The sequence below is a fragment of the Neofelis nebulosa genome, chromosome 3 (genome assembly GCF_028018385.1).
Source record: "Neofelis nebulosa isolate mNeoNeb1 chromosome 3, mNeoNeb1.pri, whole genome shotgun sequence".
Taxonomy (NCBI): Eukaryota; Metazoa; Chordata; class Mammalia; order Carnivora; family Felidae; genus Neofelis; species Neofelis nebulosa.
In genome coordinates, this window is record NC_080784.1 from 196,423,934 (window position 1) to 196,449,801 (window position 25,868).

The 25,868-nt window shown below is 44.8% G+C and overlaps 2 long non-coding RNA genes across 4 annotated transcripts in view; one reads left to right on the forward strand and one right to left on the reverse strand.

The window, feature by feature from the left end:
* Window positions 1-25,868, forward strand: part of LOC131507809 (uncharacterized) — a 65,166-nt gene that overhangs the window by 10,390 nt on the left and 28,908 nt on the right. The window lies entirely within an intron of this gene.
* Window positions 7,868-25,454, reverse strand: LOC131507810 (uncharacterized). 3 transcript variants are annotated; one of them, XR_009259723.1, is made up of 3 exons: window positions 25,411-25,454; window positions 23,070-23,274; window positions 7,868-8,465 (listed from the first exon to the last, which is right to left on the reverse strand). It is a non-coding gene; the product is annotated as an uncharacterized LOC131507810 (long non-coding RNA). The 3 variants fall into 3 exon arrangements; XR_009259721.1 differs by lacking the exon at window positions 7,868-8,465 and adding an exon at window positions 15,497-15,707; XR_009259722.1 differs by lacking the exon at window positions 7,868-8,465 and adding an exon at window positions 22,830-22,907.

The window sequence follows — 25,868 nt, forward strand, 5'->3', positions numbered from 1 at the left end:
CACACTCTATTTCTCTCACGCTCAAAAATAAATAAACATTTAAAAACATCTTTAAAAAAAAAAAGAAGAGTTGGACACTTAACTGACTGAGCCACCCATGTGCCCCAGCATTTTCTGGAAAAGGCATCGTTTAAACACTTATGAGTTGTGAGTTTCCAAATATGTAAAGAACATTTTGATGTCTGTGGTCTCAGAATTCTTTAGCACTCTCTATCACTCCTGTGGGAACTGGAGGCATGGTCACAGAGATTTAATTCCTTGTGCTGATTTTTCTCAGGATATCAGTTAAGATTGGATGAGGCTTGGTATAACATTTCTCAGAAATTTGGGAATAATTCTCAGGATCTCTGCTTGTTTTATTTTATTATTTTTTAATAAGAAAATAAAGAACTTCCTGTCCAGGGGTCCACGCACTCTAGCTTGCGCTAAGAAGGCTTTATACAGACTGAGCTAAGAAGCTTTTTTTATTTTTTCCCCCATTTTTAAGTGGTCATTAAAAAAACAAAAACAAACAAGAGTATGTGATAGGGACTGTCAGTGATTTGCAGAGTCTTAAATATTTACTCTCTGGGGGTACCTGGGTGGCTCAGTCAGTTAAGCTTTGGAGTCTTGATTTTGGTTCAGGGTATGATCTCAGGGTTCGTGAGTTCGAGCCCTGCATGGGTCTCTGGGCTGACAGCTTCAAGCCTGATTGGGATTCTCTCTTTCTCCCTCTCTGTTCCTTTCCCAGTATTGCAAATTCTCTCTCTCTCTCTCTCAAAATAAATAAAGACACTTAAAAAAACATTTAAAATATTTACTCTCTGGTCTTTTAGAGAAAATATTTGCCAACTCCTATCTTGGTTGATTAATAGAGAGCCTTCGTTGGAGTTTTGAAGTAGGGCCCTCTTCATTTTCAGTGCAGTGAGTGTGGTGAGGTTGGGGGTACTAATGGACATGTCCATACAGTGGCTGAAGAGGAAACACCAGTCTTACTTGTCAGGCTGGACAAGGACGGAGCAATTGGAGGTATTCTCAGAGGATCTGACATCAGCTGGCTCTCAGGAACTGTTGACTGTGTCTTATGTTTTAAACCATGTACCTCCTCCCATGTGACTGCTGCCGGGGCTGGCCCTGCAGCTTTTTCAGGTCTAGCCCTTGCCATGGCTGGAGAGGAGTCAGGATTTTTAAGGTTTCAAGGGAACCTCATCCCAGAGCCCACTGCTTCTGAATAAAACTTAAAACCTGCTTTCCCTTACCTTTTCCATTTCTGCTTGGTTCAGGGCACAGAAAAAAAAAAAAAGCTGAATTGCCTTTCAGAGAAAATGATACAGTGCAGTCATCAGACATGTGGGGACCATGTATAATAACATCCTCAAAAATGCTTCCAGCATTACAGTAAGTGAACAGGCTGGGCACAAATGTAGATAAACAGCATAGTCTTACCTGTTTAAAATAAACAACAGACAAACAACCAAATATGCATCAAAACAAGGCATCAGGAAGGAAATACTCCAAAGTTCATGGTGACTGCCACAAGGAATGGGATTTCTGTTACATTTTATTTTCTAAGTTTTCCTATACTTGCAAATTTTCCCACCAAAAACATTGCTGGTTTTAAAATCAGATTTATAAAAAAAAAACTGCCCCAACACTACTTTGGTGTATCCCAGTCAGAAGAAAACATACACGTTTATTCTCAAATGTCTTCCTGGGAGGAGATGAAAAGTGGATCCATAAAGATGTAATTTGAATCAAATTGTCATAGTTACAAAAAACTGGCAGAAAATGAAAAAAAAAGATATTAGGGATCTTTGAATTATCCTGGTAACCACTTCCATTTTAATTTTACTTTATAGGCAAAGGCCTTTTTCCTTGCTTTAAATATTTTAATGTCGGAGCTACTAAGAATTATAGTTGGCCTAATCCTTAATATATTTAATTTTCCAAACATGGAACTTCAAGTAGAAATAAAAGCCCTGAATGTATTTGAAACTCGCTGATGCCTTCCTTTTTTTCATAGGACAAATCCATTGCTTCTCGTATTTATTTTTATTGCATCTATAAATTGATTTGGAACAATAAAACCCAGAAGCCTGAAAATCAGGAAGGAAAGGAGACTTGGTCACAAGTTGTTGATAAGTCTTTGAAATACATATTTATTTTGAGCCACAAGAGTGCTGTGCATCAGCGTCCTTTTCTCCTTAATGATGGAGAGCAGTGGCTTCTCCAGTAGGCGGCCAATGAGTTGGCAATATGGCAGCCCTGCACCTTCTCAGGGCATTGCCACCACTTTATGTCCACAGTTGTTGTTTTTTGTTGTAGTTTACTCCTCTTTCCTCCTTGGGTCGTGTTTAGAAGTGGGAACAATCAAGACATATCATTCTCCATTTACTATCCTCAGTCTTATCTTTGGCTTCTCTCCACCACAGATGCTATACCCCTGACCTTTACCCGTCCACTCACTGGCCTATTGTACTCATTAGATTGTAAGCTTTTGGAGTGCAGGTACCATGCCTTATTCTTCTTTGTATTCTGAGCAGACGCCACGGAGCCTAGAATGTAGGTGCTGATATCTTTTCTTAAATGAATGAGTAGAGTGAAACCAAACCAAGTAATAAGACAGAGCACTTACTCCATTTCGAGCACAGTTTTAAATGCTTTGCCTATATTAATTCATGTAGCCCTCATAAAATATAATCTGATAGTTCTATTCTTATTCTACTTACATGTAAATGAGATGGAAATAAAGTCGTGATTATAGACCTTCTTTCTTTAGAGCAGAGGCTGTTGAAAGCTGTATTTCTCCCAGTACCTCCCTTCTAGATACACTGATGAGAATGGAGGAAATGATCCCGTGGCATGACCCTCACCTCAGCCCTGGATGAGGGAGGATTTGGGCACAGTCATGAGTCTAAATGGAGATCTTCTGTGTGCTCACTTTACCTAAACTACTCCTCATTTTTCAGCCTGTTAGTGTCTAAGGATGCCTGGTATCCATCCTGAGCCTTGTCAGTCAAACCAGGCTGGCCCCCCATATACCTTGTGAGCAGACCCATACAAACAGGCTGCTGGAGTTTGGGCTGTCTTTGGGCATTTGTCTTGAGTGCTATGGCTTCTCCATCCCAATCTGTCTCCCTCCTCTCTTCTAACCTCTAGCTGGCTGCCCTCTGGCCCTCTTGCTTTTGTTTTCAGCCCCAACAGTGGGCCCTTGGCTTCCCAGGCTGAACCTCACTGCGTGCAGCCAGCACTCGCCCATCCTGGGCTCTTCTGTTCCCGGCAGCTTCTGGCAAATGTCCTGCCTGACCAAATTCCAACTTGAGTCCCAACCCCCAGAGCTGGCCTGGTCTCTAAGGCAGGGATGGAATTCCCCCAGAGCTTTCCACATGACTAAACAGATAAATTGTGTGATGGGTTATCCGTGACTAGTTCCAGAGCGGGAATGGGAGAGGGGGCTCTAAAGCTTTCATGAGCAGATATGGGCTCATCACCCCATCCTAACCTGTAAGTGCTCTTGATGTTTCCCCCAAATTCTCATTCTTCCTGTCTCAGGGCCTTTGTGCACCCCACTGCCACTTTCCAGAAGACTTCTCATCCCCACCTCACCCCCCAACTCTACTCTGACTCATCTTTGGGCTTTCGTTTTAATGTCCCTTCCTTTGGGGAGCCTTCACTGCTTACCTCGCTCCACTCCTGTCCTGGATCGCATAGGTGCTTTTCTTTTTTCTCCTTTGTCATCTACGGCATCTCCATCTCCATCATCATCATCATCATCATCATCATCATCATCATAGCTTATGTTCACGGGGCTTCACCTAGGCACTCCTTGAAGAATTTTACAAGAGCTAACTCAGTTGATCTTCCTCCACAACCCTGACGCAGACACCGTTTTGATCTCTGTTTTACGGAGGAGGACTCTGCCTCAGAGAAGTTAAATAACTTGTCTGTGGCCATACGGGTAAGTAGGTGAGGTCAGGTTTTGAACCCATGTTGTCTGGCTCTGGAGACACTTGGTGCAGCAACTCTCAACCGCCTCTCGTGTGTGGCATTTGTCATACTACCTGGCGTTCCACCATCGCCCCTCTGTTTTATTCACAGTTGCATCCTAGCATGTAGTACGAATCCTGATAAAAATTAAGCTCGATAAATACTTTTTTGGTGGAATGAATGCCTGAATTCTGGTTTATAGATATTTTACGTCTCACAAATTCAAATGAAACAATCCTGATTCTTGATTTGGTGACATCAGTAGACAAGGCCAGCCACGCAAGTGGTGTAGCATCTTTGGATTCCTTAATGGCTTCTGTATTAATCAGTCTCATTCAGTAGGAACAATGTGAGCTCAAGGGAAATTGTTGTCTGTCCCAGCTCCCCCGCATTTTCCATAGTAGGAGACCAGGGCCAGAGTGTTTAAGTGACTCGTCCACGGTCACACATGAAGCCAGCGGCAAACAGGATGCCAGGTCTCCTGGTTTCCAGTCCTGTGTCCTTTCTCTGTGCCTGGTCAAACAGAAATTACTGTCACATGAGGGTGTACAGTTAAAACAAACATCAAGGCTGCAACCAATTTGATTACGACTCCAAACAACGTGAAGGGGCATGTGGCTCCAGGGCTCCTGGGGACTATGACCGGCTCAGAGTAAACACAGGACTTCTGATAGGGAGGCATGCTTGGCCCAGAAAGGACCCAGACTCTGCAAAGTTCTAAGAGTGTTCTAAGAGTTTATTTCGTGGCCTTTTTTTTTTTTCTGTGTGACCTTGGGTACATTGCTTTGCTTCTCTGGTCTCTAGTCTCCTTGGTGGTTTGACAGGGTATATGGACTGAATGTTTGTGCACCTCCACTCCCACCCAAATTCACATGTTGAAGCCTTGATCCAGAATGTGATGATACTTACAGGTGGGCTTTTGAGAGGTGATTGGGTTTAGGTGAGGTCTTGAGGGTGGAGCCCCTCCCTGTGGGAGGACACAGGGAGAGGGTCGGAAGCAAGCTCTCAGCAGGAACCGACTGCCTGCACCTTGATCTTGGACTTCCAGCCTGCAGAGCTGTGAGAAATAAATGTCTGTTACTTAAGCACCAGTGTTTATGGTATTTTGGTACAGCAGCCCAAGCTGATTCAGACACAGACTTTTATGAGCTTGACCTTGAGGGCTCCTTCTGGCTCTGCAATTCTCATGTTCCTTCTCCAGTTCTCCCGTTAGTGCTGTGCCCATTCCTGCCACTCTGCTGTCCCCCAAGCCATTCCTCCTCACTGGGTATGTTTTCTCCAACCCTTTGCCATTAATCAGAGTCTTTTGCTAACCTAGAGACTGAACATAAGTCTCAGCCCATGGGCGTGGAGGAAAAGCAAATGCCTTTGGGTCAAGTACAGATACTTCTCTTCATTTCTTTGTGCCTTAAGCAGTTGCTTGTTTAACTTCTCTATGCGTCTATCTGCAAAGTGGGGTTGTTGTCACTCTCACGTGGAATTAAACATGGAAAATTCCCAGGAAGATTGAGGATCAGAAGCATTTTTCTTTTCCTTTTTTCTTTTTAATGTTTTACTTATTTTTAAGACAGAGAGAGACAGAGCATGAGTGGAGATGGGGCAGAGAGAGAGGGAGACACAGCATCTGAAGCAGGCTCCAGGCTCTGAGCTGTCAGCACAGAGCCTGACACAGGCTTCGAACTCACAAACTGTGAGATCATGACCTGAGCCGAAGTCGGACGCTCAACTGACTGAGCCACCCGGGCGCCCCAGAATTTTTCTATTAAAGGCAAAACGGTAAATAATTCGGGCTTATAGTGTATATACAGTCTCTCAGCTTTGCCATTGTAGGGCAACAATGGCCATGCATGATATGTAAATAAATGGGTATGGCTGTATTCCAATAAAACTTTATTTATAAAAATAAGTGGCAGACTGGATTTGCACCCCACTCCCACCTGCGGCACTAAGCCTTGTGGTCCCTTGTAATAGATTATGATTCTCACTACTTTTTTATTTAAACAAACTTCAGGCTGTTCTGTTCTGCCTCTGTCTTTCTGTGAGGACCCTCCTTCCCTCCCTGCCTCACCCTTCCTTTCCTAGATAGTGGGTATTCTGAAGTCACTGTTTTCCTTGGCTTCTCTTCACCCAGAGCTCCAAACACAAGTCCTAGTAGATATGCTATAAGTGTTTGTTGCAATGAAATGACAAAGAGTCCCCCATCATTCCAGGCCAGGAGTCCAGTGTCTGAGGGCCCCCAGTGCAGTGGCGTGGGCCTGGCGCCATTGGAGAAGAAAGCCTTTCTGAGGTTTGAGGGGGGGCCTGCAGACTGGGCGGGGCACTGCTTTATAAAGAGGTGCTGTGCTTTGACATTAGTGAAAAGCCCCAGCTGGCACACTGGGGAGCTGGCCAGAGGCGGGAGCTGGCGTGTGGGTCTGCTGCGCAGGCTTCCTGGCCCGCCAGCGCGGCTCGGGCTCTGCCCATAGGGGGGCTGTTGTTCCTTGTCCATTGTGTGGCGGGCAGGGGGTTTGGGGCTACGGGCAGGGTTGGGAGCAGCCCCTCATCTCACAGAGCTCAGCTCAGTGAAAACAGAAAGATAAAGAGCCAGGAGAGGAGGAAGAAAGAGCCCACCGTGCTAATGTGCCAGCTCGGAAATTGAAGTGACCCACCCGGCGAGGTGAGCGTTCTTGGAGCAAGGATGACATTTGCCGCAAGTTGCTCTGGGCTTGGAATGGGAAATGGGCTTTTAGATATTGGTAATTGGAATGCACAGAAATTCAGGAACCCATCTGGCAGTTATTCTGCTAATCTCAGGATCCTGGCCAGGGGCCAGGCGGGAACAAAATCGTGTTCTCTTCTCTTAATCCCCAATGCGGTTCCCACTGGACTCGGCAGGCTCCCAGCCCTGGAGATTTCTCAGGGCTCCTCTTCCGGGCTCAACTGCTCAAAGAAACCCCTAGAAATGCCATTACATGATCTCAGAGCCTCAGACATGGCTAGACACCAGGAGGGGCCAGGAATGTGTGTGGAGGGATGGGAGACCCAGGTTCTCAGAATCATCTTGGCTTGAGTTGAATCATGACTCTATGAAGGCAAGGTAAAGGACTATGTCCCCCTTCGGTTGAGAAATGATCTGTCATTTCTCCAGCTTCCAGGATTCGCTTTTGAAATCTGTCACTCACAGACTCTGTTATACGAGCACACTACTTAATGTTCTGTGCCTCAGTGTCTTTATGTGGAAAGGGAACAATATTGTGCCTCTTCAAGGTGTTATGAGCATCCAATGAGCAAATGAGTACACACACACATACACACATACACACACACACGCACTAGAAGAGGACTTGCCCGTAGTGCACATTTGTATGGGTTTATGACTTTGGCCATTATTTCCTTACACAAAAACGGGGATAATGGCATCCACTTTCAGTTTCGTTGTAAGGATGTGATGAAATCGTGAATGTCAAACCCTCTTACCTGGGCCTGGTGCATTGTAGGTCTTCAGTGAATTCTGGTAATTTTGTGGGTCCCTTCATGACAGATTTGTGTGGCCATGAGGCTAATTGTCAAGAGTCCTGACAATTAGCCCTCTCTGGCTAATTGTCCCTCTCTGGCCTTAGATGTCCTTCCTCTAAGATCAGGACATCAGCGTGGGTTCTTTCTTTCTGCTTGGATGTTTTGACTTCCCAGAAGGTCAGGGAAACTTACCATGGATGACTGTCTTGTAGAGATTTGCCTTTTGCACTAGCTTGACTTTAAATAGTTGGGGTCCCAGGCCGGATATTCCAGTGTGTGAACACTAGTGAAACACGGTGAGGCAGCGGGCCCCTGTATAACCCACCAACCTTTCTTCCAAAGAAGGAGAATCAGGCTTCCTCAACCTTTAGTGGCCCCAAACCCACCATCATCATCACCATTGTCATCATAGAGATAGTCGACATTTATTAAATACTTTACACATGTTAATTCGTGCGACCCTCACAGGCACCCCATGAGGTGGATTATTATCCCCATGTTGCAGATGAGGAAACCAGACATAGAGAAAGTAACTTGGTGGGGGTGCGGGGTGATCACACACCTGCTCAGTGGAATGGGCTTTGATCACAATGGTTAGAATTCCAAGGTTACCTCTTCGCCATAGGCCCTCCCTGGCAGGCCAGTAAATCATCTGGCCACAGGCTGTAGGACATGCAGTGAAGAAGTGGGGCGGTCCAGGGGGTAGGCACCCTGGATTTGTCTGGGATCCATCTCACACCTGCTGGAGGCCAAGGACAGATGGTACATTTTCCTGGGTCACAGTGGCCCCAGCCTGGTTGGAGTTTGGTGGGTCAAGAAAGAGCACTGTCTGCAGGAGGCCTGGGAGAGGGGGAAGAGGAACTTAGTGCTGAAAGGGCACACCCAATTGTCACCAGTCTCCTTGCTGACATTCTCATGTAGGTCATGACATGTGTTGGTCAGGGTATAGGATGGTACTTGAGTATGAAGAGACCTCTTGTTTCCAGGTAGATACCTTGAGGCACCTTGAGTTCAAGAAGACATTGGACAGAGAATCAGAGACCCCATAGAGCTTTCACATTGCTTAGCTCTGTGTTCTAAGAAAAACTACATTTTAACATGACATGAGCCTTTGGGGGCTTTGGCTACTCATCCCCGTTGGATAGGTCCAAGGTTAACCTCTCTGGGCTCTCTGGAGAAGACAAGCAGAAGTATGTTCATGTGATGTCCAGAGAATACCCAGAATGTGGTCCCCTGCTTATATGTGTCCTCTAGACCCCTTAGAAGCACAATCATGTCTTCAGGTGTCTCTGAGCACCTAACTTTTTGCTCAATACAGAGTTCCCATTTTACAGGTGAGGAAGCTGAGGCCCAGTCATTAGTCAATTGGTCATGAGCACACAGGCTGTGGCACAGCTGTGATTTGAACCCTGGTATTTCTGGTCTCAAATTTCTGCTCCTTCCTCCTGGCTTATAGTGGAAAGTCTCTACCCCCTAGTTTAATACACAAGGCGTTTCATGTCTTGGCCTGTCACTCCTGCTCACTCATGCCACTGTGCAGCCACAAGAGGTTCTTGCTGTTCTGATGGTCTCTGTCCCTTATGCATTCCTGCCTTGCCTGGGCTGTGCGGCTGCCAGGATTTCCCTTCACAATTTTCTACTCATCTGTTGACACTCAGCTCATGTGTCACTGTCACAGGGAAGGTTTTAAATTATTTTTCATGGACTAGTGAACAGCTTCTAGTCTGTTCTTCCTGGATCCATTCACGCTGATCCAATCTTTTCTTCACATTTCTGCCCCAAAGAACTTTCTAGAATATCCATCTGATCCTACAGCAACCTGGCTCATCACCCTTTACCAGCTCCCTTTTGGTCTTGAGATGCCTTGCATAAAAGGCTAGCCCTGGCCCTTGCCTGCCCCTCTCTTGAATCCCACCCCACCAGCCCCTCCTACCCCCCCCCCCCACCATGCTAACCTTTCAATTCTCTAGCAGCAACTCTCTCTCTCTCTCTCTCTCACCTCCTTCCTTTCTGTCTCAGCCAGCTCGGGTACTGCAACAAAATGTCACAGACCAGGTGGCTTAAACAACAGAGATTGATCTTCTTTCAGTTCTGGAGGCTGGAAGTCTAAGATCAGGGTATCAGCATGGTTGGATGCTGGTGAGAGTCCTCTTCCTGGCTGTCAGATGGCCACCTTCTGACTGTGTCCTCACATGGTAGCAAGAGAAAGAGAGCTCTGGTCTCTTCCTCTTCTTATGCAGATCACGGAGGCCCCATACTCATGACCTCATCCAACTCTAATTACATCCCAAAGGTCCACCTGCAAATACCACCACGTTGGGGGTTAGGGCTTCAATATATGCATTTGGGGAGGATATAAGCATGCCATCTGTAGCACCTTCTCACATGCATCTCCTTCTTTAAAAAAAATTTTAATGTTTTTATTTATTTTTGAAGGAGAGAGAGAGAGAGAGCCTGAGCCGGGGAGGAGCAGAGAGAGAGGGAGACACAGAATCCGAAGCAGGCTCCAGGCTGCAAGCTGTCAGCACAGAGCCCAACGCGGAGCTCAAACTCATGAACTGTGAGATCATGACCTGAGCCGAAGTCAGATGCTCAACCAACTGAGCCACCCAGGAGCCACTCACATGCATTTCCTTCTTTCTGGAATCCTTTCTACCTCTATCTGCACTGACAAACGTCTCCTCATTCTTGTAGTCTCAGTTTAACCATCTCTTCCCCAGGGAGACCTCCGTGTCTTGTAAACCCCTGTATGTGCTCCTACAGCTCTCACAGTGAAACTCTCCACTCTCTACCACCGCTAAATCTTAATGTGTCTCTTCTCTGGAAGATGGCGAGCTTCACTGGGCAGGTAGCCAGGCCGCTATGTGCAGAGCTCTGGGTACATAGCAGCTGCTCAATGAATACTGTTAGATGGATGAATGAATGAGTGCATTGGCTTGCCAAGATCATGTTGAGAATTAAATCGGGAAGCTTGGGATTCTAAATTTGCCATTGCAAACCACTTCTCTGTTTCTGGACCCTGCCGGCTAGTCCATTTCCTATCCCAGACCATTTACCCTGGTTACTCCCAACTGTCCACAACATTAAAAACCATATGATTGTACACCTGAAACTAATAGAACGCTATGCTTATTGTGCTTGAATACAAAGCATGAAATGGTGCTCCTCTTGTTTGTGCCTTTCCAATATCTCTAGGCTCTTACACTCTTTATGTTTTGTCTGCTAGCCAAGTCATGCATTTTGGCTTCTTTTAATTTTTCTCTCTTAAATAAATCTCTTCATACTCACTTTGGACCCTCTCCAATTTTCATAGTTTTTGTTCTTTTCCCTCCTCCCATTTCCTTGTTGCTTAGAAAAATGCACTTACATTGAAAAGCACTGCCTTTAAAATATAGTTTGTTTGAAGTCCATGTACAATTTTTGAGCCTGGTGTTTATGACAGAGGGATGCAAGGCATGGTCCCGGTCTTCAGGGAGTATGTGCTCTCGCATCTCTGAACTCTGCATGCCTCTGGGCTGTAGGCAAAATGTGTTGGAAGCATTTCTTGGACATCAAGCAAATGAGAGCAGCTAGTCTCCAGCCCAGTGTGTTTGGGTGGTATCTCCTAGAATCATCCTGCGCTCTTCTTTCTGCACACTCAGAACTGCAACTCTACACCCCTCAGGGAATATTCAGGAGAGTCTGAGTTCCCTGGCCACCCACTTGTCACAGAGAATACCAGACTTTGGCTTTGAGTCAGAAGACCTGGTTTAGGGTTTAGGTGGAAAGACATTCAACTGAGTTTGGCAGTCCTGGATCGGGATCCTGGTCATGCTTATCTGTTTATCCTTGGGTAAGATTTATCAAGCTCCCATTTACTCACCTGTAAAATGGGGATAATGATGACTACCTCATAGCATCGTTATGAGGATAAGGTAATGTGATTAAGTGAAAAGTCTCTGGCACATGGTAGGCACTCAGCAAATGCTCCCAAACCAGTGTAGTGGCATTTTAGCTATGGCCTGTCTTTTGTGGCTGCGTTGTGACTTTGTTAGTGGACATGCATGTGAGCTGTCTTGTAAAGTCTGAATTATACCATGGCCTCTGTGATATTTGGACAGGTTAAGTCATTGGCTCTAAGATTCAAAACTAGTATGGGTACGGCCATAAACGAGGTGTATTGACAAGAGTTTTATATTTAACTACGTGGGAAAGATGCATCCAGATGTATAATAACTACTTCAGAAAATGCTTTGGTTATACTGGTCAGGATACAAACAAACAAACCAAAAAGTGCCATTTCCAGTGATACATCAGGTCTTCCTTCCACCTACACATTTAACCATTCAGCTAGGCTAAATGGAGCTCCTACGATGTGCCAAACATGGGGCAAGGGAACCATAGATATAATTCCTGCCACGTATGTGTGTGTGTGTGTGTGTGTGTGTGTGTGCGCATGTGTATGCGTGTGTGCTCTTAGTGTGTAGCCAGTACAGGTTGGCATAGACTGTGATGAAAATTAACAGAGGAGTTATGGCAGGGGACAGAGAGAGGGGCAGCTGATGCCATTTAGGGGGTCAGGAAGGTTCTCTGTAGAAGATGATCTGATAGACAATTTCCTATTTATGGTGATGCTGGACCAATCAGAGTAGGTTCTGGTCAAGATGCTGGAGAGTTTCCTAGAGATTAGTTTTGCCGTGTATTAACCTTTCCATTGCTGCTTCCAGGGGCCTTAGGGGATGAGACAGGAAAGCTCTACAGAGGCTTTCTGTATTTTATCATCCAGTCTTGCCACTTGCCTATTATTTCGCCTGTTTATGAAGTTTAGGACAAAGTTACCAGGTTTACAAAAATCCTAAATTTATCACCAGGATCTGAATCCAGCTTTGTTTTTCCCTCTCTTGCTTTTTAAAAATGGCGTTTTAAGGTTTTCTTTTCCATCAAATGTACAGATATTTTTTTACAGTTTCTTGTTAAACAGAATCCCCAAAATAGTTTTGAGCATTTCAGTCACTGTGTCATTTGCATTAGTGGGTGTGTTGGTTGTCCTCTCTCCCTCCATCACAGAATCCTGCCCAATACATGGTAAACCTCTCATCTTGTCTTTTTACCCTTATAGTCCATTATTTCAAGGCTCTGTGTATTTTATTATCTTCTGTGTTTATCATGAGTAATGCAGGAAGTGCCTGATGCCTTCCACCAATCTCCATGAAGATTTCTGGGCAGGAAGGAGACTGTCCATTTTGGAAGGTGAATGGTGTAGACTGTGACGTGTTTGAGTTGGGAGAAACTGAGGTTAAGCACAAAGCCTTTCCTGGTTGACCACCTGACTGTGGGCTAGTTAATTTCTCAGGACTTAATAAAAACTAGAGATAGAAATCATGAGACTTAAATGAGCCAACCCAGTTGGTTCAGGTCCTTCATGATGCAGACACCAGGACGAGATTAAACATGCAAAGATTTTATTGGGAGAAATTCCCGTGAGAAAGGAAATAGGGAGGGAGTTTGGGAAGGCTGGGAGAGCCTCAGATATAAAGGGGAGGGGGCGAGGAGGTTGTATGGAAGCATCCAAGACTACTGTTTAAGGGAGGGTTGACCAAGTTGCAGGGAAGTCCTGCACCTAAGCTGGTCAGGAAAGGAGTCTCAGAACCCATGTCTCCAGAAAGGGGTCAGGCATAGAGTCCACACAGGGCTCTGTCATAGTGGAAAGGCAGCCTGTGAGGGGTGTGTCTTCAGTGTCAATGAGGGGGACTTCGGGTGTAGCAGCTTTAGCTTCAGGAGGTATGTGAGTATGTCCTCATGGCACCATAGTGCCTTACACAGTTCCCAGCACAGAAGTGACTCTCCACCACGTGGATATGAGGTGATATACCATCCCCCAAACTTGGGAGGCAGGATCCCTCTACGCCAAATGGAAGCAACAAAGCCTTCACATTGGCTAAGTATAAGATGCTGAGTGTAGTGGCACAGAGGAAGACACTTAAGAAACATTTGAAGGGGCTCGAGTATGAAGGAAAGAGCATATCTGCCCTCAAATCCTGGTCATATGACATTCCTTTTGGCAAGTGTTCAAAAATATTTTTATCTACTAAGGGAACTGATAAGACATCAATGCCAGACATAGTGAGGGCTGAGCATGTGACGTCTCTTGGCTTTTCTTCTTTCTGTACCCTCCCCACTTTACTTCCAGTCATCGTCATTTGCTTAGGCAATGAATTTATCAAAGCACCTGTGCTGAGGTCCAGACTTAGGGTCTGTGCACCACATGCCTAATCTTGGGAGGAGTATTTATCCTTTCAGAGAATGTGCCTGCAAGGGTCAAGTTTACTTACGATGTAGAGATCTTGGGGTTTCAGAAGCCAAGGGTGGTAATTGAGCAGGGAAGGGGCCCCTGGCAAATAGTTACCCCCTTTCACAGGCTTCTTTAATTTGGTGGCCTTGCAGCCTCTTAATATTTTCCATCCATTTATCTATACAACAACATCCATCTATCTATACAACAACATTTTGAGAGCTCTATGCTGGCATGGAGTTGAGTGTTGAGATGGGGAAGTTATTTTAACAGAGGTCCTAGTTTGGGTTATTCCAAAAGCCAACCACAGCACAAGGATTTGGGCACAGCTTACTTGGGAGGTGAGCTCTGTAAGCAGTGCAGATAAGTGGGGAAGTGAGTCAGGGAAGGAAAGGAAACCAATGAATCTTAGCAGGGGTCAGCACACTTCTGTAAAGGAACCAGATAGTGTTTTAGGCTTTGTGGACCATACAATCTCTGTTGCAGCTCCTCAGCTCTGCTCTTGTAGCCTGAAGGCAGTCATAGATGACATATAGATAAAAGAACATACAGATACATGTGTTACAATAAAACTTTATTTATAAAAATAGGTACTGGTTGAATTGGGGCTATAAGCCATGGTTTGAGGACCCCTGGTCTAGAAGGTCCCTCCTCTGGACAACTGAAGCTCAGTCACATTGGAGAATCACTGGAAATACATGTTTTTCCATCTGTCCTACTGAGGAGCAAAAGAGCTGACCTGTTTATCTGACAAATCCCTTCCCTCAGTGTTTAGTGATTTGGTTCCCTCTGGTCAACCCTAAGCCCATCTAACCTGCCTCAGGAGTGTTGGGCATGCTCTGTGGCTAGAGAACACCCTCAGGCAAAGAGACATATGACCCCTCAGTGTGTGCTGAACTGTCTACAGGTGGCTTCGAGGGTGGGCCAAGGGGACCTGGGTGAGGCACTAGCAGCAAAGAGCTTCCTATCTAGTGATGGGATAAAACGTGACCCTTAGAAAGTGAAATCAGACTTCATGTGGTCCAGAGGCCCTGGCTAACTATTACAGAAATGCCACAAGGCATTGAGAGGTATTACCAGGCAACTATTGTATTGGAGATCTGGGATGTCACCAATACAATATTAGTTACCATTTATTAAACACTTATTATAGAACAAGTACTATGCTAAGCACTTCAGATATATTAACTCAATTAATCCTCACAACAACTCTGTGAGGTAGGTGCTATTTTATTCTCATTTTACAGGTAGTTAAACTGAGGCTTAGAGAACTTACACAATTTGTCCAAGGTTGCACAGCTCGTAAGAATGGGGGTGTCTTGTGAACCCCAACATTTTGTCTCCAGAACTCACTTTCAAAGATGAATTCAGGAATGCTGTTGAGTCAATGGCCATGTTGGCTCACTAGGGCTGCCCATAACAAAGTACCACACACCGGGTGGCTTAGGACAACAGAAATTTCTTTTTTTTATTTTAATTCTCTTAATTCTGAAAGTTAGGCATCCAAATCAAGGTGTCAACAGGACCATTCTCCCTCCAAATGCTCTAGGGAAGATTCCTTCCTGGCTTCATCCTGGCTTCTGGTGGTGGCCACCAGTCTTTGGTATTCTTTGGTTTCTAGATGGATCACTCCAATCTCCGTCTCCACCTTCACAAGAAGCCTGCTTCAGATTCTGTGTGTGTCTCTCTCTCTCTGTTCCTCCCCTGCTCATGTTCTGTGTGTCTCTCTCTCTCAAAAATAAATAAACATTAAAAAAAATTAAATGCAGGCAGTTCTAGAGTACTTTTATTTGCAAATGCATCTTCTTATAGAGGGTACTTTGGTTTCTCTAATTTTCATATTTAACTTTATTTTTTCCCATCATATATTGCTTCCTGAGGTTGGTTACACATTAGTGAGCAGCAGCTACAATTCAAATGGTGGCAATTGTCACTTTGAGGCAAGGATGACTCCTCTGGGCCTCAGTTTCTTCATCTGTGAAAGAGGCAGTAGGACATTGGCTTTTAACTCTAGCAACACACTAATCACCTCGGGAGATTTCAAAAACTGCTGGTGATGGCTGGGCCCACCCTCAGGGATGCTGATTCAGTTTTCTGAGTTGAGACCCAAACGCTAGTATTTTTTTTTAAAACCTTCATAGATTATTCTAATATGCAGCCAAACCAAAGTCTATATTGGTGCTCAAGGTTATTGGGGCTCACTCACCTGCTCTGCCAATCTTGGGTTCTAATCAGTTATACACTTTCCTTCCCAGGTTGAAGATGCTTCCTTGGCTTCTGCCAGAGTGAGTTTAGACAGGACTTCTGAGGGGTTGTCTTCCCTGCCTGTTAGCCCAGAGCTGATCTTTCCAGCAGACTATAGACCCGGAAAGGCCTCCAAAGAAGATATGTACAATAAAACGCTGAAGAACTGTCAGCAGGTCTGGAGAACAGATACAGAGATACCAGCAATTGTGAATTAGGTGTTAATTGCTTCCTGGAAAGCCAGCCTTTTGATGGGAGAAGGCTCAGGGACCATCCAGATTACTCAGGCCAGCATGCTTCCTCTTTTCCTGGGCTGTGGAATCCAGGTGGTAGAAAACCTTGGGGAAGAAAAAATCTGGTTGGTGGCCAGAAGTTGGAGTGCTAATTATAGACAGAAGGCCAGAAAAGGCATGGAAAGTTTGAAAGGTTTTTTAAAGTCTTTTTTTCCTTTGTCATATTTGTAAGCCAGGCTCTTCCTAAGTAAGAATGTCGTCCTCATTGTTTGATCCATCTGGGTTTAAAATCCCCCTTCACCTTCCTTCACCTGTGACCTTGGAGAAGTTGCTCAGCCTCTCTGGGTTTTAGTATAACAGGCTCATACCTTGTCGGATGGTTGTGCAACACATATAAGCTTACATACATGTGATGATTCATGTCAAGCATGTGGGGTGGTGCCTGTCACATAGAAACACATAATCAGTGTTTGCTGCTATTGAGTTATTTCTCTAAGTATTATCATCTCGTGAATCTTGTAGGGGATGAGAACAGAAGCTAAAGACATTGAGATACTGACACCAAATATGTGTCGGGTGCTGGGTTAAACAATTCCATATATAGAATTTCATTTACTATGTATTAGAAATGTGTGAATTGGATGTTATTATTTCTACTCTCCGGATGAGGAAACTGAGGCCCAGGGAGGTTAAAGATTAGACCGAGGGGTGTGGGTGGAGGCTCAATTCAGTAAGTCAGCGTGAGTGCAATCACATTTCTCCACAGCACACACGGCTGAGTGAAATTGGGTTAAAAGGAAACAGGGGGAACTTGTAATGGAAGAAAGATTCCATACAGGAACAGCCTGGGGTGTCTGAGCTTGTGTGTGCACGTGTGCTCACAGTGACCCCGAATCAGATTCTGGTGACAAACATGTCAGGGGAGATTTCAGGGTGGACAATGTGGGTGTTGGAGAGTGGGAAGGAGCAACACGGGTGGGGAGGGGTTGTGATGACAGCCTGAAATCTCTTCATCCGTCCGTCATTCCCTTGAGGCATTTGATGGGATGTGAGAGACACTTCTTTATCCAGCAGTAAGTCTATGCCCTTCTTTGTGGCAGGCAGGCACCTTCCCCAAATCACATTCAGAAACCCAACAGGGGTTTCTGGGAAGGAGGACCCAAACTGGCTTGATAGGGCTGGGGAGAGACTCTGAAGAAGCCTGGTTGGTCTCAGGAATTCAGCGATATCTTCTTAAGGGTAATCCTCCCCTCCTGTCTACAATGCCCATCCTATATGCCTTAGGTAGCCCTTCTCCCCCTCCCCCCCTTTTTTTCCTAATAAGTCAATCAGAACCATCTCCACGGTCCCTATCCTCAGACACAGCCTCAGCCGACAGAGAACCTGGAGGTAGTTGGTGTGGTCTGCACAGTAAGAACTCTGGGAGATGTCCACGCCAGAACCTGTGCATATGTTAGCTTGCAGGACAAAATACCATTAAGGCTGCAGGTAGAACCAAGCATGCTAATCGGGTGGGCTTTGAGAGAGAGAGAGTAGGCTGCATTAGCTACAGGTGCCCAAGATAATCACAAGGGTCCTTAAAAGTGGAGGAAACTGACCCTGTGAGAAGCACTCAACCTGATTTGCTGGCTTTGAAGATGGAGGAACCCCGAGGGGAGGCAGGGGGAGCTGACAGCGAGGAGGCAGATTCTCCCTTAGACCCTCCAGACAGAACTGCAGCCCTGTTGACTCCTTGATGTTACCCAATGAGACAGGTTCTGGGCCTCTAGCCTGCAGAACCTTGGATCATAAATGTGTGCTGCTTAAAGCCCCTAAGTTTGCGGTAATTTGTTATGGCAGCCATAGGAAACCAATATGCTTGGTAGTGCATGGGTGGGGGGAGGGGCAAGAACTGGGGGAGTGGAGCATGTAAAGGTGGCCCTGTCCCAGGGCCCCATCCAAGCACAGGAAAACACAGTCCAAACTGGGAAAATGGTAACAAATATCTTATAAAACAAGAGAGTGAAAATTCTATTGGTGCGGTTCCTTTGGGAAAGGGAAAGAGCATGGGTTTTGAACCAAGCCATGTGGTTTTGAAAGCTGACTCCATTATTTCAGCTCTGTGATCTGGGCGGGTTAGTTAATTAATTCCTCAGAGTCTCAGATTTCTCATCTATAAAATGCCATATCCAGGCTGTCTGATTAAGATGCTCATAATCCTGCTGGTTATCTTGGAGTTCATATGTTAGCTAATGACAGAGTTGTTCTGCGGATGTATGTCTAACTGAAGGGAAGTGTCCAGTGCTGGGAACTCAGTAAATGGTGACTAATATCTTTTCCAAAGGCACATGTACCCGGGCTGACTGAAGTTTTGTTTCTCCAAACCGAACCACCGAATGCTCTTTAGAAAGAAATACAATCAGTGTTAATGCAGTGCCCTACAGTAAAAGCTTCAACTTTTCAAGAGTGGAAATTTGATAGGAAGAGGCCAGGCCATGCTGAACCAAGAATCAGGATCCGGACTAAGGACTGAGATATTCTTTGTAGAAATGCAAAGTCTCTATCCCTTATGAATTTCAAGTTTACTTCTCAATTGACCAACAAAATCCCCATTAAAAAAAAAATTATACTCAGTAATGATCTTGACATCAGAATGGATGCTTACAATGTTGTGCATATCCACCTTTGCTTCCAAGTCAATATTCCTAGGCCTGAACTCCTTTCCTACTCACCACTGTCCCCAGATCTGCTTCTCCGGCGCGACTAATCTCAGTGAGGGCCACCACTTTTGTCCCATCACTGCAACCAGAAACCTGGGAGTCGCCGCTTCCTGCTGAGGACACCTCCTTAGCCATTTTGCAACTTAGCCTCCCCTCTCCATCCCTATGTCCTCCTCATTTTTTTTCCTAGAAGATGAGAAATAGCACCACAATTTCTCTCCCTGTCCCAAATCTTATCCTTGCTCTGATCCAGTTTCAACCCAGCGACCACTGCGACTTTTCTAAATTAATAGTTTGATCGTATTATTTTCACGCTTAAAATCTTTCAGTGGCTCTTTGCACATCAGGAGCACTGTGGATTGCATTGTGCCCCCCTCTCCCACCTACAACAGATGCATGTGTTGAAGCCCCAACCCCCAATGTGATTGTATTTGGAGGTAGGGCCTCTAAAGAGGTACTTAGGTCAGGGTGCCTGGGTGGCTCAGTCACTTAAGCATCGACTTTGGATCAGGTCATGATCTCAAGGTTCGTGAGTTTGAGCTCCGTGTCAGGCTCTGTGCTGACAGCTCAGAGCCTGGAGCCTGCTTTGGATTCCATGTCTTCTTCTCTCTCCGCCCCTCCCCCATTTATACTCTGTCTCTCTCTCAAAAATAAATAAACATTAAAAAAATAAAAATCAATGAAAAGAGGTACTTAGGTTAAATGAGGTCATATGGGTGGGGTCGTGTTCCAGTAGGATTATCAGCCTTCCAGGAAGACACCTTCTCTAAGAAGCCCCCTCTCTACAGTGTGAGGACACAGTGAGAAGACGGCTGTCTGTATGCCAGGAGAAGAGCTCTCACCAGACGTTAACCTGGGACTCATGGCCCCAGAACTGTAAGAAAATAAACTATTGTTTAAGCCACCGAGCCTGTGGTATTTTGTTGTAACAGCCCAAACAGGCTAATGTGAGGAGATAAAGTCTGGACACGTCAGAATGGCATGCCATGGCCTTTTCCTTCTTATTCCCATTCACCTGAAGGTCATCCATGGCTGTTTTCTGCACCTACTCATAACTGAGATTCCTGACCCACAGGGCTCTTTGGGGCATATACCCTTCCCTCTCCTGGGCACAGCCTGGTTGGTTCCCTGTCACCCTTCATGATTTCCTTTAGTGCATGTGGTTAAAATTCCATTTTGTGTTCTTGAGGTATTATGTAAAATACATAATAAAATGTATTTTAATCATTCCTTATCTATTTCCCCCAATTGACAAATTGTCTTACTCAGCTTTGTAATGTCCACAGCACAGATTCTGGCACCTTTCAGATTTTGCAAACATATCTATTGAGTGGATGAATCAGTGAATGAATTACACATGAAGCAAAACCTCTCGTTGCTTTTAGAATAAACCCCAAGCTCCCTCATATGGTCTCCATGCTTTTCTAGCCTCATTTAATTCTACCTCCACTGGGCACTGGCCACCAGAGCTGCCTGCCACTTCCACTCTCTGCTGTTCCCCAATCTCTGTGCCCCCCTGTCCCCTCTGCCTGGAATGTGCCCCCTGCTCTACTCAAACCATGGGTGGCCTCTCATCCTTCAACTTGTAAGCTAAATGGCTCCCGGGGATAGTCTTCTTGACATCTCGTGCCCCAGACATGGTGGTTTCACCTCTTCTTTGTTTTCTTCCCAAAACTTAGTCCAGCGTGCTGTAGCACGCTTATGTGATTGCAGAATTCAACTGGCCTCCTGACCCAACAGTAAGGTCCCTGAGAGCAGGGAGGTTTTGCTTGCTTGCTTGTGTGTTTTGTTTTCAGCTCTCTCTCCCCAGGTCGAAGAACAGTGCCCAGCACAGAGCCAGCACTCATACAAATGCCACAAAGTGGTAGAATATCGAGCACACAGTTAAGTTGCAAGATACAAACCAGACTGTACTTCCTTGCTATTTTTTTTCTCTATATCATTTCATTCTCCTGTTATCTAATAACAGATCAGAACAAATCAACCTTGTCTCTCGGCTTCACCCTTGTATCCCTGGCTTCATCCACACTTGAAGAAAGTCTACAGTGTTCGGGCTGTGAGGAATGGGCTTAAAGATGAAGGCTGTTCATGGGGCGCCAAAGTCCTGCAAGCCTAATGGAGACCCTCAGGAGCTGCTTTATTGGGAAGGCTTTTGGAGGCATGCGGGCTCATACCTTTCCTTGAAGGTGGGCAGAGTTGGACTGTAGAGAAGGGAAGGGTTAAGAAAGAGCAAATTTGCATGCCTAGTGGATCTTGAACCCACCACAGCTCAGCGGTTCGGAGTCTTGGTTGTAGAATCTGACTTCTCAGGTTCAAATCCTGGCTCTACCTCTTACTGTCAGAGTGACCCCAGGCAAGCTTATTAGCCTCTGCACCTCAGTTTTCTCATCTTTTGAGGTGGAGGTTAGAAATAATCCCTAACTGACAGGATTATTACGAGGATTAAGTGAGCTAAAATACGTAATGGGCTTAGAATAGTGCCTGTCACATAGGATACATCTAGGGTCAGTTATTAGATACAAGTGTTAGCTGTTCTTGGTGTTTTTAATTGATGTGGAGAAACATGGATTGCTGTATCACACCTGACCTTCTCCCCCAGAGCCGAGGAGTAACCCCTCATTGTAGTGTTTAGAGGGAGAATCTGGTTGTGCAGAGAAGCTTCTCTTCTTAGGGGCTTATTGGAGCACATGTGTGTGACTCAGCTCCTCCAGATTCAGGTTGGCTCTGGCCCAGAGATGCATGGATAATGCTGACTGGTTCTGGGACTCAGTGTTAGGGGGTTCAAATGACTGTGGATATAAGCCCAATTCTCTAATACTAACTTAATAGTGATCAAACCTTGGCCCCCTCTGCCTGCCTCCTTTGTTTTATTTATCCATTAATTTGGAACTTAAGGAAGAGGGTAGCTGTCTATTGAGTCCTCTTAAGAACCCCTGTAGGATCACATTTAAATTGAATAGAAAAGTACAGGTCAATGAATACCGGGAGTCCTAGTGTCTGAAGAACAGAAGATTCATGCTGAGAAATTAGGAAAGCAAAACAGAGTCAATGTGCTTTGGGATGATCAGTGGGAAAAAACAAACCAGCATAACCTGCACAATCATGAGTGTGAGTTCCTAAATGTCAGTCCCCAGAATAAGCTAATCCCCAGCTAAACAGCCAGGGGATGCAAGTGTTGAAACTCAAGAAAGTGTCATGCCATCTGTCTCTGTCTATAGAGGACTCGTCATGAGCTCAGACCTCCAGCAGTGAGTCGCTTCAACTTGTGTAGCGTGTGTGTGTCGAAGTCAAAGGTGTGGCATGCAGCACAGAGATAGCGCTTGGAACACGAAATGCTCAAATCAAAGAGACAAATGCATTCAGTGGGCTGCAAAACCATGCAAACGGAACCGCCATTCTCAGAGGTTTGTCCAACACTGCACAGACCACGTTATCTAACGCAGTTGTTTCTGATGACTCATAAACTAACATTGGAACTAAACTGGGAGGATGGGCCTTGAAACAAGGAAAGGACATCACAGGGTAGAGGGACATGGAAGCACAGAAGGGCACAGAACTTGGTCAGGGCAAAATGGGAGAATGATCCAGTCTGGGTCTGAACAGATACTCCTCTTTCTGCCACACCTGGCTAAATAATTTTATGAGTGGTAATCAGAAATGGATACAAACATATAGATTCGAAGGAGCATATGCACCCTGATGTTTGTAACAGCATTATCAACAATAGTCAAGCTATGGAAAGAGCCCAAATGTCTTTTGACTGATGAATGGTTAGAGAAGATGTGGTCTAACACTAAAAATAGTGGCAGCAGTGGGGTTTCTGGGAGTTCTGGAAGGAGAAAACATGCAGTTCATGAGAATGAGTGATCCTGCTTACTTCAGTTCTCCCTTCTCCCCTCCCCCCTGCTAAGGCATTGCAGGCTGGGCTCTCTGGGATGCTGACTCTGAAGGACAGTTCAATACACCGTGATTATTGAAGAGTTCTCCTGGGAGGAACACCTGGAGGAGAGCGAGGAAGGGAGCAGGACTGGGCATGGGGACAAGTTGACCTGTGCTATGTGACACCCTCATCCCACCCCTCAAAAGAGCTCTGGAGCTAGAATGACTCTTCAGAGTTGTTCTGAATTAGGCCAACATGGCTGGGAGGTTTCGTGATCTCACCTTAATCGGTCACTGAATGTGGGGCTCCCAGGAAGGGGTGCAGACTTGATTGAGGTGGTATCTCTGTAGCTGAGGCATCTCTGAAGGGTCTGAGGGATACAGGCATCTGCCCTCAGCACTTTCAGGCTGGGATAGCAAGACTTCCACCGCCCCGTTCCATCTGGGTAGTGTCCCCTTTGTAGGGAGACCGATCTAACATTGACATCTAAAAAAGACATAAGGCAGAGGAAGGAAAAAGTACTGGGAATCAAAGCTATTGTAAAAACCATAGGAATTACTAAAACAAAAATCTAGAAATAAGGGTAAGAGTAAAAAGGGAGGGAGAGTTGAGAAGGGTTTGCAATGATAATCAGGAGAATTAATCTCTCCAGCATGAATGCAGACACTGAAGTCACCATCTACTGGACCTCCTATGTTGTCTTCATTTTCTTGATGGGAAAATTCTCTCAGAACTGATACAACCGCAGGTACAACATACAGAATATATTTCCTTTTAATGTCTTGTTTTCTTCAATCATCTCTTGAGGCGCTTTGTATAATCGTAGAGTGGCAAGAATTGATTTCAAATGCAGGCTTTGATGAGTCTTTGATGTTTGACTCTGGTCAAGATTTTAACCTTTCCCAACTCCAGCTTCCTTATCTGTAAAGTGAGAACAATGCTATCTACCCTCCTCAAGGTTGTTACAAGGTTAAAAAGGCACTAACATACATGAAAAGCATTCGGCCCAGTGCCTAATACGTAATAGTTCTTTAACAAAGTCTGTTTTATTCCCACAAAAAAAGATTCTAAACTGCTCCATTGGACCCAATTTTGAGAGAGAATCTTGTAGAACAGTCTTTGCCCAGCTTTATGTACAAAACAATAATATATTTAAAAAAAGCTTCTGGTTTTAAAGTGAAATAAAGGTATGAAACATTCATCTTCCAGCTCAGACCTAGCATGTTGAAATCTGCCTGCAGCAAAATTTCATGGCTGAGCTACAGCCCCAGAAAATAACATTCCAAGTTTGAAGTTCTGTATCAACCTTCACATTCCAGCCCTATTGAAAGGAATATTTTAAGTCTACCATGAAGTGGCATTTGAGTTGAAGTTTTTGGTGAAGGAGAAAAAAAAGACACAGGTAGCAAGGTTTGCGATGCTTCCCATCTGGTGAAAACTAGAAAGGATCTCAAATGGAGAATGCGAGAGGAACATTCTGGGTGAATCTCAGTTCTGCAACAGTGTCCAGAGGCCTCCCACTCTGCGGAGGCCCCCTGAATCTACAGATGTTGCAAATATAACATAAAACCCTGTCCTGAGAGATTGACAGTCAAATGGAGAACCTCCACGAAAACGGACTTTCCTCCAACATACCAGGGGGAAAGGACTGTGGTCTGTCCCAGTCCATTCGTTGGATGCTTGGAGCAGGGAATCTTGGACCTGTGAGTTTTTCATGGACTTAAATACAAATATCTGATATTTGAGAAAAAACAAAACAAAACAGCTCCTAAGGGCAAAAAGAAAACTTCAAAAATTAAAAAAACAAATAAATGCTAAGTTAAATATTTATAAAACTTTACATTATGTCAGCTGACCTAGTGTGATTCAGCACACACATGAATATACACATATAAAATATTTATGCTTATAGATATAGTGTGTATACATATGTGTGTATACATATCTGGGTGTATATGCATGTATACATGCACTATATATATATATATATATATATATATATATAACTAAACAACAAGGAAAAAAGCCAATAATTTATACTAAAACAAATTCAGAAGTAGTTTTATAATCCTTAGTATTTTCTTAGATGAATCAATATAGCTATATTGTGGATATATTTTATTGTAATGAAGTATGCAGGGAGGCCTCTGAAAATAAGAGTGCCTAAGATCCTTTAAAGGTTAAGAAGTGGTGCATCTATAGGAGCCTCAGAAGGATAATGCTTCCCTCCCCTCCAGGGAGAAAGTCCAAAGAAGGTCAGGCTAGAATTGCATGTTGTTTCCAAAGCAGGCATTGTGACATGTCACAAATTTCACAACTAAGGAGAGTTCTGGACCCACATAGTCAAGTTTATCTGTGTATCTGGCAGGTACTTTTGACTTAATTCTTCATGTCTATGGCAACTCTTCATGTCCATGGCAACTCAGGCGGACTCTTGGATTGGTAATAAGAAGGACTAGGCAAGCATAAGGTCATTTAATTGCCTTCCAATCTTTTCATGTTTCTCATTTGTAAAGGACCTGATTCCCTCAGACTCAACTGAAGGCAAAAAGAGCAGGGACCAAGGGACAGGTCAACGGACAAGCTGGTAGCACAACATAAACGGAAGAAATACATGCTAACCTCCCAGAGATGCTGAGGGATGCTGCTTGGGGCAGGGCTCTTTCTTTAGTCTGCCTTGAACTTTCACCTGGTTCTGGTGGGAGAGAGAATCAGAATCTGGAACAGAGTCTGAATCAGAATCCGGAACAGAATGTCCCCAAAAGTGGGACAGTTGCTGTCCCACGTTTGGTTTTCCTCAAAGGTTGGAGAAATCTTGACATGTTAAGTTTGTCTGGTTGGGATTTTAGAAGAATTCTTTTTTGGTCTGAAAGCTCAGAGGCTTCATGGCTGCATCTGTGGGAGCAGTGGTTGTGCGCAAGGCAGCTGAGGCCATCCACTCTTCCTCTGGATCCATTCAATCCCTTTAAATGGCGGTGATCCTAAACAAACTGAAATTGGACCTGAGATTAGGGGAAAGAGGCCAAAAGTTGAACCTGTCTGTGGCCCAGTTATGAACGTGATATAACAGTAAACATCAA